The following is an 11,792-nucleotide window of genomic DNA, read 5'->3' on the forward strand; positions in this document are numbered from 1 at the left end:
TCACCACTATTAACAAACAAACCCAAAATTATACATCGGCTCAAACAGGATAGAAGTTTGTTTTTTTGCACACACAAAGTCTGAAATGAATATTCCTGATAGGAAGCAGCTCTCCTCCAAGCAGCAATCCAAGGACCCAGGCTCTTTTCACCTTGTGGCTCTGCCATTTCAACATATTGTTTCCATGGTGGTCGAGCTCATCTTCTTTAGGAGGGTGGAAGGGAAGGGCATGGAGGGTCATTTGCGGGCCAGGCCTAGAAATGGCACACATGATTTTGTCTAGAACTATGTCATATGGTCCCTTCTGAGAAAAGTAGTCTAGTTGTATACCCAGGAAGAAATAAGAAATTGGTTTGATGGACAGCTAATCAATCATTTCCACAGAAGCTAAAGAATTTAGTATTTGAGAAGAAAAGAACATGCATCTTGACAGAATCTTGTGGCATGAATTATGTATGTTTTAAAAGATAGTATGTATTAATACAGTTTATACACCAACTAAAATTAGAAAAAAACTTTTAAGCCAGACCCTAGGATTAATTAACACTTTATGTCAGGGGTTGGGAACGTTTTTTCTACCAAGGGCCATTTGAATATTTATATCATTCACTTAATATAATTCACTTAATATAAATTTATGTTGCTATGCTAAAAGCTCCTAGATTTATCAAATTTTGAGTTCCACCTATAATTTTGAGCTCTGGCAACTGCTAAGTGCTTATTTCAATATTTGCCTTGGCAGGGCCAAAACAAATGATTTTAAGGGCCTTATATGGCCCTTGGGCCAGACATTCCCCACCCATGCTTTATATAATCAAAGAGAGATACAAACTAATTCACAATCTTTCTCCGAATATGTTTCACAATATTTAGCAATCTAACCAGCCTGTAAAACAACTACTAAAGATAGACTCACTAATATGAAAAGGTCAGGTTCCCCCTCAGTATGACATCATCATTCAGAACTAGGCCTGGCCCTGAAAAGTACCTTCCCACTAAGGTAGACCACATTGTTTCCACAGGAGGGATGTATATCCCTGAACACATAAAGGCCAGTGGCCTGTGGGCTACGTAAAATCTGGTTCTTTAATGTAATTGGCAGCAAAGTACACAGCTTTCCTAGTAAGCCGCAAACATCCTCAGAACACAAGTATCTGAGATTTCATCTCTATTTGCCCACATCATTTTGGCCAGTGATGACTTCTTCCTCTAGACCCTTTACAGCAGCAAGAGTTGAAAGATGCTCTGATGACAGCGACAGTGCCTTAATCCCCGCTCTTCATGCCTGAGCTAGGTAGTGACCAAGGAAAATAAACTGCATCCCCTCCAGGCCTAATCACTGGCTCTGCTTCATATGTCCAGGTGCATATAGCAGTATTTGAAAACTGAAGCTCTGAGCACCCTGAAAAATAAATTGAATGTGTATATGTTCATAAACTTTGGGCAGATAAAAGTGAGTTGATTGGGGAAGGAAAACACTGACTTTATTTTTCGGGTTTGTTAGATGTGGTTCAAGTAAATGTCTCCTCTACTCTGTTAGCAGCCCTTCCTCTGTCCCGCCCCTATTTTAGCTTTCTTTTTGGCCTTCTTCAGAAAAACAGAAGGGTGAGAACCAGAGTTTAACATAATCTTGAAAATGCTAAGTGCTTATTTCAATTCCCCCAATATGTATTGAACACCATTATATGCAGGCCACAATATGAGTATTGGGGTTACAACATGGTCCCACTTCGAAACAGGTCTCACTCGTTCTGAGCAAGCAAACAGCATATTCTTTTTGCATGTGGTAGAAACACAGAAACTATTGTTGCATAACTGAATGAATGATCAGAACCTGTAGTCATATTGTACACCAAGAAAATGTTCCCAGCCTTTACTAAAAATGAAGACCATATCAATTTTGCTGAGTTGTTGACCCCTGTTTCCTACTATATAATAGGTAAATTGCACAGTTTTCACTGGTAAGGGTGAGTGAAAATAATATTAGCAAAACTTATCCATAAGAAATTTGATAAAATGCTCAGAAAAAGTAAAAAAATATGTTATTAAATATTCTTAATATTTAGCTTTTCCTAGTTTGTCTTTTTTTTTTTTTTTAGAGAGAGAGAGTGGAAGGGTGGGGCAGAGACACATACACACACACACACAGAGAGAGAGAGAGAGAGAGAGAGATCAATGTGAGAGAGACACATCCATTGGTTGCCTCCCACCAAAGCCCCAACCAGGGCTGGGGATCGAGCCTGCAAATGAGGTACATGCCCTTGATCAGAATCAAATCTGGGGACCCTTCAGTCCATGAACTGATGCTCTATCCACTGAGCCAAACCAGCTAGAGTCCTAGTTTGTTGTTTTAAATAATAAAATATTCAAACACAATTGAATTACAAATTACTATTTTATGTCAAGCCTAAGGAAACTACAGAATAGTTTTTAGGCTACTATTGAGAGTCAATAGAAATATTTATTGGAAAGTCAAAATTCATTTAAAATCTCACCAAAGATTTTGATACCTTTTGTAATAGAGATAAATCATTGTACAATGCATGAAATTCATTTATTTTCAAATATATTCTGCTATAAAATTAAACAGGGAAAAATGATGGCAAATTAGACACAGGACCCAGAATGCACGAAAAGTGGTTCAGTTCAGACACACACATATGGTCATATTGCTTAGTTTACAAATCATCATTTTGCACAGACACAGGGTCACTCTGAAGCCCAACATGTTACACTCAATAAGTCCCCCTGGATAACTAGGCCAGTCCCTCTAAAGAACAAGAAACTGCATTTGCCAGGCAGAGATGCCCATTTTTAGTATGAGAAATTTTACCCTACATGCTATTTTATTCAAGACTAGAGGCCCGGTGCACGAAATTTGTGCATGGGAGGGGGGTCCCTCAGCCTGGCCTGCACCCTCTTGCAATCCAGGACCCCTCGAGGGATGTCCAACTACCCTGCGGGATCAAGCCTAAACTGGCAGTCGGACATTCCTCTCCCAGTCCAGGACCGCTGGCTCCTAACCACGCACCTGCCTGCCTGCCTGCCTGATCACCCCTAACCATTCTGCCTGCCTGCCTAATCACCCCTAACCACTTGCCTGCCTACCTGATTGCTCCTAACTGTCTCTGCCTGCCTGCCTGCCTGATCGCCCCTAACTGCTCGCCTGCCTGCCTGATCACTTCTAACTGCCTCTGCCTCAGCCCCCCACACCTGGGACCCAGGCTTCCCTTCCTCTGGCCAGCTGCAGGCACCCAGCACCCTGGGCAGCACCACCCAGGCTCCAGCTTTGTCAGGAAGGATGTCTGGAAGATGTCCGGTCTATCCAGTCTAATTAGCATAATGTCCTTTTATTAGTATAAATGTTTGCTGATGTATATGGAGATTCTTTTTTTAGAATTCATTGCCTAAGTGTGTGTGTGTGTGTGTGTGTGTGTGTGTGTGTGTATCAATATGTATGGGCATATATGGGTGTGGCAGCTTTTTACAATTTGGGGTTCCTCCCCAATTGCATAAATTCATTCATGAAATGTCTCTGGCAACTTTATTTTCATACCCTGAAATGCAAGTACATTAAGCCTTTTGACTTTAATGCCCTTAACCCATTTAAAATATTATCCACCATGCCTATGTTCTCCATCTTCCAAATGTATGTCTTCTGTTCCTATTTCCTATTCTTTTTCTTTTTTTTAAGTATAGAGATTATTTTTTAAGGAGCATCAAACACCTCTGTTCTTTGGTGGCATTATTATTGGCTCTTCATCCCTGTCTAATAAAAAAAAAAAGAGGTAACGTTTTCTTATTCTTTTATGTTTTCTGCAAGTGGTGTCCTATGAGCTGCTTTTGCTACTTTGACCTCATTCTCCCAAGTCTTTGTCACCACAGTGTATGCTGCTTGGGAATCTGACCCAGTTTTTTTTCCCCCGCTATATTCACATTTTTATTTTATCTTTTTTATTTACATGAAATTGTTTTCTTCTCCCTTTCTCAGTTTCATTGCAACCAAAGAAAATAGTTTTTGTGTCTTATTTTTCTCATTTAAAAAATCGTTATTCAGAATTTATTTAATCCTTGTGGAAGTAGGCTCTGTAGATTTTTTTGACTTTGTGTAACCTTATTAAAGTCTGTTTTCTTAACATTCATTTACTGAAAACATCTGTGTTTGCTAACATCAATTATTTTCTGAAAGAAGTAGTTGAATTGTACTCATTTCTACGCATCAATAGCCTAACACCATTCTATATATTCTCCTTTCGTAGAATCTGTAGCTTTATAAAAATGTTTAGAGATTTTTATAATCTCTAGAGTTACAACCTGAGCTAGAGTTGCAAGTTTTAAAATTTGACTATAATTAAATCCATATATTTTTATTTCTTCCTTTTTTGTCTTTTCTTGTTTATTTTAAATCCAGATTTTAATTATTCACTTGTTAATCTATTAAGCACTGAGTTGGGCTAGCATTATCTATGCCTCAAACTTCTCTTTAGAAATTGATAGCAGCCCCCTGACTCCCACCCCCATTGATTTATACCCAACAGAAAGCCTCCCTGTTCCTGTTCAGCACCTATTGGTCCCAGAACAGGGAACCCAACAAGCAGGAATAAATGTTTCAATTTAGGCTTAGAAAACCACTTTCACTTTCAGTAGGGAAGCCAGATAGTTTTACTCCATCCAGTGGAGTTAACATCATGCAGTTAAGTAGAGAATGAATGCCTTTGTTAAGGATTTTGAAGATCCTTGAACACAAGAAGAGACGGACAAGTGAAAGAAGAAATGAGCCTGCGGTCAGGACAGCAGGAACATGCGAAGATTGGATCTTGGGCTGGTTCCTATGAAAATGTTAACAGCTGACATTTATAAGAGGCATAACAGACTGTATCACACTCGCAGTGACCCAGTGAGCAAGGTATTATTATTATCCCTACTTTAAAAGGGAAGAGACAGAGGCCTGGTGAGTTTCAGTAACTAGCCCAACATCCAACTAAAAGGTGAACTGTAAGCTCCAGAGCCTTTGAGCTGCCCACTGCAACTCATGACGTTGGTGACATGGAGCCTAGCACTTCCTCACAAATAATGTAAAATGTTTGTTTTCTCCCTGACTCTCACCTCCCCCAATCCCTTTCCTGCTCCTCATCCTTCTTTGGGTTCCTGCCAAGCTTCAACCCTGACTCCAGATTCTAGGTGTTCTTCCACTTCTAGGACCATCTCTTCCTGCCCATCCAGGCTCCCTTTGCTCAGTGTTACTGAAGAAAAGCCACTCAGCTAGGTTCAGCGCTCTTTCCAGCCCTAATGTCCTCCTTAAAGTCTAGCTCTCCAAGATACCTTTGCTAAAGGTCAAAGCCATGCTGTAGAGAATAAGGTGAGAGGCCACACATCATCTGGTCAATAACTGAAGAAACATGGCTAGAGAGGAGAGCAGGAACTAAACCCCTCAGACACACCCAATTCCACAAACTCAAACGCACTGAAACTGGGCCCCGATGCACTCCGATCCAGTAGCTCAAATTTGGAACCAGTGCTATTGGCAGTTGGCTTCCTGACCTCCAGAACTGACCAGTTCCCTGTGCAGGCCCAACCTCAAACTTCACTCACCGCCGAATAACTGCCCCTGCATTTTATATGCTAGAGTATTTAGGGCACTTCTCATAGTGCCACGGCAGCATTTTACGTGTCATTGCCATCAAGGAAGCATGGTGGAACCCGCTTATACCAGCACACGTGCATGCACGCTCACACACACCTGCATGCACTTGGCCTCTCTTTTCCTCTTTCATGGTTTTCTTTTAAGGTGTACTTTAACTTGATTTTCTCTTCATAGGAACAATACTATGATCGTTTTAATGCCCATCATATATTGAGTCTTTTCAAGGCTCACCCTGCGCTAAGTACCTTCTACTAGTATGTAATCATCTCATTGAATCTTCACAACCACTATGAAAAGAGAATTGTCATTCACATTTTAAAAACACTGAATATTAAAGCTTAAAGAAGTTCAGACTTGCTCTGAGAATCGTGGTAACAAATAACTGGTGGACATGAAAGTCAGACCCAGGGCCGCCTGCCCTAAGACATGGCTGGGTGTGGACATTTTTCTAGCACATTCTGGAAAGAACCTCTACTCGTGCTTCCTTCAGAGCAGGTCAGGGCAACAGTAATATGTGGTAACACTTTAGATAAAAATACTTCACTCTAATAGTTCTTTCCTAGTGGTTTCTAATTTTCTGTGGGGAAAGGTGAAGGAGGGCATTGGCCAGCTCTAACTGTTTACCTGCTACCATTTCCCCTCTCATTCCTCATAGACAGCGGTAGCTTCTAAAATGGTCTACTAGGCCGCAGGGACATCAGACACAGGTCAGAGCCAAACTCCAAGGGAAGGAGCAGGCTGAAGAAAAGAAAGGGAAAGGAGGAGACAAAAACTTGCCTATTTCATTGTAGGAGGAATTGCCCAATTGTCAGTTGACTTTCTGCTTTTCTTAAGGAGCATTTTGATAATCTGGAATGGGTTAGAGTAAAACAGATAGCATTCATAAAAACCCCATTGGCTTACTCCTGAGGGATCTGGAAAATCATGAGCTGTTTTGTGAAATTCTATCAGTCACATTTCCCTACGCTCAGAGGAAATGAAAAATCTAAAAAGCACTGCTGTCTCTCATGTAAACATTTCCAAACCCAGATACGATGTTCAAGAAAAACAATATATGTTAACATCTCAAACTAGAGAACTCCATGAATGAAATCTATTCAATGCTGAGGCACAACAAGATCTATATGAGAAGAGGAAAAAAAGTTATCAGCCAAAAAATAGAGTCCAGAAGTTAAAGAGGTCCATGAGCCATACCTAAAAATATGAACCAATGGATGTCATAGGAAGAAGCATTTTTGCTGCTTAATAAGTACAGCAAATTACACTTAGATAACTAACATGAAAGAGATTAACCTTTGGTATCGAGTTGATTGACATCTCAGATGACGCTTGCCACTGACCATTCATGCCATGTAGTACTCAGAGGGTGCCAGCGCTCACAGGCTCCAGAGGTCAGACTGGGGCAGGACAGATGTGGAAGACTGCCAAGACTTACCAAAGGTTTGGAAAGCAACTCGATATGGAATTGGAGCTTCCCTTTTGAGTTTCCTGAGCTCCAGGCCTAGAGAAGTATCTTTCATTGACAAAGGATCCTAAGTGTTAAATACATACCACCATGTTATTTTCCATTGCAGATAATGGCTTTAACACAAACTAAATGCTTTTTAAAAATTAGCATGGTTTTGTGGTTTCTTTTCATTACTAAGAGGTTTACATCAAGGAAAAAGGTATGGTCATAACTGTTCATATGCAGATGCCTTTTGAAATGACTGACCATTCCATCAATTTGATGTTATAGGTATTTCTAGATTCAAACTGAATAATACGTAATAGAGGCTGACTATGGAAAAATCTGATCCAACATAATCTTTTAGACAGATTGGCCCTGTTATGTGTGCACATATGGATACAGAGTCTTCTAGATCTCATCTTTATTTGATGCTTTCCTATAAAGAAAAAATTATCCAACATAATTAATACCTGCTTATAAAAAATAAATCTCTGAGCCAGTTTGGCTCAGTAGATAGAACATCGACCCACAGATTGAAGGAGGGTACCCCATTCGATTCCGGTCAAGGGCACATACCTGGGTTGCAGATTCGATTGCAGACCTAGGTCTGGGTCCATGCAGGAGGCAACCAATCGATTTGTCTCTCTCATGTAGATGTTCTCTCTTTCTCTCTCCCCCACCCGCCCCCGCTTTCTACTCTCTTTAAAAATCAATGGAAAAATATCCGTGGGTGATATTTTTCAACAAACAAACAAAAAGCCCTCACATCACTTTGATTAAATAGATACTAAAGCAAATTTGCAAATAACTGTATTATAAAACACTAAGTTGATCTCAAAGAAGATTCTACTTAAGGATAGATCTAGATGCATCTCAAGTACAATGTTACTGAGGGTCTATTGACTGCCTGCCACGTGCTCAGGATCTTATCAGGCTCAATGGGATTTCTAATGCACTCTCACTTTTGGCAGTAAGTCTAGAATTTGCTTCAGTTGATTTCAAGAATTTGTGAAGAAGAACTTTATCTAAATTGTCATCACCTTCGAGCAATTGGCCTGGCTAAAAAGATGTCCTGAAGTGGATGGCTGGGTAAGACAGGTCAGTGAGATGTGCCAGGTGTCTCATCACTCAGCCTGGCCACTTCATGACAGTAATAGGATCAGCCCTGGCCATGTGCTAATGGGCAGCATCACAGGACTGCCCCAACCATCTCTATGCAGACTCCGATAAGGACTGACAAGTTCGATAAGAATGTGGGCTGGATGCCATTCCATCAGCACCTCCACTTGACTCATAAACCCCAGGAGTTAGAATTCGTTGGTATAATTCATACCATGCATGGTAAGAAAGAAATACTCAAAAAGCAAAGCCCAGTTGAAAGGCATTTTATTACAAAAGAGGCAGTTTATATCAGAGGACCAGTTAACAGTGGGAAAGAGAGAAGAATCATAGAAAAGAGAGCGGGATAAAGATGAGAACATGGAGTTAAGGGTTTGTGAGTAATTGTTTAACACCTTCCAGTCATCTTCAGCCCCATGGATGTCTTTCTGCTCATCGTAACACAAGGCGGCCTAAAAGCTCCCCCTCGTTACAGCTGTCACAGACATTGCACGGATATTTTACAGAGTGTATATACATTAAGTTGGATCTTCTGACTTCTTGTTTTGTACCAACTAGCGCAGTAATAAATAAAAACAGAAATGGCTGGAGCTACATAAAATGAAGATTAGTCAAGGCAGGAAAATTATGTTCTCTAGACTGAATTCTGAATAACCACAGGCAGAGGTCAGAAGTAAGTAATATGCTAGTTCCACGTAAAAAGAAGCTAACCATGATTAACAGTAAGTGAGCATGGAGCAGAGGCAAACAGAGGGATAAAGGTACATCTGATAAGCAAAAGAAGGACACCTTCTCTACCATCTCACCTAACATGTGTGCAAGTGTGTATGTGAGCATGATCACTCCCCACCAGTCCACAAAGAATTTCAGAATCACCAATGCCCTTGTGAAGAGTCCTGGGCTTGACCCCAGACCCATACTCTAGATATACTAGTATTTACTTTATGTTTTAGTGCGATGTAGGTAAATTTGCTTTAGTAAACTATTAAAAAGTCATTCCGTGATGTGTATTTACATATTCTCAACCAAATCATTTCTTACATTTCTAGAACTCCATGCTTTCAAGTGTTAGAATGCCCTATAGATCTCAGAATGCCTGTAGTTCTTAGAATGCCCTTGTCTTTAGAAGACAATTGAACTTGTGGCCCCTTTCCTGATTTCCTGAGGTGATTAACCAAGTTCACAGCACCCATTATGAAACTAGTTGATTTGAATAGAGACCAATGTTGTTGCCACTTCCAGTGAGAACCATGAAATTCAATCAAGTGGGTGCATGGTCTATAACTTAAGACCAGCTTCATAAAGTTAAAAAAAAAAAAAAAAAGGCGGGGGGGATGACTATCCTCTTCCTGAATGAAATATTAGGCCAAATATCACATGGTGCAATATACAGATCTTGTAACATAGAAACCCATACCTGAAACTTATATGTTCGTGTTGACCAATATCACCCCAATCAATTTAATAAATAAATATGTGTACATAAGATAAAGGAAAGATTAGGCCAGGCAAGGGGCCGGGGCTGAGGGTCAGGGTAAGCGTTTTGTCCTTTTGTGGGCCTCTGGTTCTCAAGGCCAGTTACTTCCAATGAGGTTCTTACAGGGTAGTGGTGAGAAAGGGGGCTGTTTTATGGAAGGAGGCACATCTCTTGTTGATTGATGACTTCTGCCCAGTTATGCTCCAACATTTCCATAGCTGTAGAAAAATGCAGACCATAGTAAGAGCTGTGTGAATGGTGTCACTGGGGAAGGAGGGACTTCAAATAGCTGATGGAGGACAGCTCAGGTTCTAGAATGATTTTAGAACCTCCTGAAAGTTTTGTTATCAGCATTCTTAAAGAAAGCGCTTTGAAACCACCCTCATTAGTTGAGATCTGGAACCGCAGTGATCAAAGCAGATTAAAAATCTAGTAATTAAATTTTGACTGGGCTCAGAAATTTCCAGGCAAAGCCCTTCATGTGTTTTATAACATTGTCTTGAGATGTGAAGATAACATCTGAGAAAATGCCTTTTGCTTATAAACTTCAACTTTCTGGACAGTGTTAAGTCAACAATTAAAAAAGCATAACAATTCTCTAAAGATTGAATCTAAGAGTGAAAAGAATTTCTTTTCTCTTCATTCTTTTCCTCCTGTTTTGTGCTTCATTTTTATAGTCTTCAACATGAATAACTGTACTTGCTTCAGCACAGGTCCCCAAACATCACTCCAGGAGCCTGGAGAAGGGTCATAAGTACCCATCATTCCCCAGACACTTGTTTCTCTTTTCTCTCATATTAAAGGAAAAATCCTCATCTGGGATTGCCTAGCCTCCAGATAAGAAAAAGAAGGAAGAGGAGGAGGAGGAGGAGCGGGAGGGGGAAGGGGAGGAGGAGGAGGGAGACAAAGGGAGGAAAAGGAGGAGGGGGAAAAGGGGGAGGAGAACAAGGATGAGGAAGGTTAATTACATGTTTCTAAATTTGAACTATAAATTTAATAATTTTTATGTTTTGTTCTGAATTTTTCTTGCTGGGTCTAAATCTTTGGAGGTAGTTTGATATTCTAAATCCCTCAATTATTAAGAATTTCTAAAATCTCTAGTGTCTTATTAAAAATCAAGTGTTCAAGTTAATTATATATCCTAGCTCCCATTAAACTGGAGAAATTCTTTAAAGAGTGTTATTTGAACAAAACATTTTGGAATCATTGCACTGGATGTATTGTTCTGGGCCCTAAGAGAAGAGGCACACATATGTTAGGAATGCGGCTACCTAGAGTTTATGTAGTTATCCAGCAATTTGTATGTTGAGTCACCTAAATGGCATATCTGCCTCAAACGCCAGCATCCAAATGTTTATTCAGTACAGAAAATAAATTTGAAAATATTGACATAGATTCTGACCAAGGGGAAGGGGGCTGCTAAGAGAGTGGATTTTAGATTACTTCAATTCTATTGGGTCAAAATGGAATATAGGACAAGGCCCATTTCGAAAGAAACCTCCTGCATTCATTTGCAGTCAAAAGTAAGGGCAATTCCATTCAGACCAAGCAGAACTCTAAAGTCAACAAAGATCAAGTTGTTCTTGATGTTAGTCAAGCCGTATAAAAATAAAGACCCAGAGTGATAGAAGTTCAAATAGCAGAGACCTTGAGGACATTAAGTCCAAAGCCACCTCTCAGCATGATGTCCCAGCACAGTGTCCCTGGGTGAAAACCTTACTCTTCTGCTTAAACCACTCCAGGAAAAATGGGTGAACTCCACACTTGGGCCCAGCCAAACCCAAGTACAAGCAGGGCTGAGAGGCTCCTCATAGAAGGTGTGGGACAGTTATTGAATGGACAAGCTCTCAAAAATGTGCACATTACATTGAAATCAGACCAAACATTGGTTTGAGAGATGTAAGTCCTCAGGAATGGAGTTAGCTCCTTACTAGTAAGGTGACTTTAGGGAAGCCATTTAATCTGCCTAACCCTCAGTCTTCTTTATAAAATGTGCATGGCAGTAATACCTGTGTCTCTTACTTCGCCAGACCAGGAGTAGCTACATAGTTTGTGAGACCCAGTAATCAAAACTATTAAGAATTTCAAGGCAGTGACAGTAG

Source organism: Eptesicus fuscus, chromosome 8 (assembly GCF_027574615.1).
Source record: "Eptesicus fuscus isolate TK198812 chromosome 8, DD_ASM_mEF_20220401, whole genome shotgun sequence".
In the NCBI taxonomy this organism is placed as follows: Eukaryota; Metazoa; Chordata; class Mammalia; order Chiroptera; family Vespertilionidae; genus Eptesicus; species Eptesicus fuscus.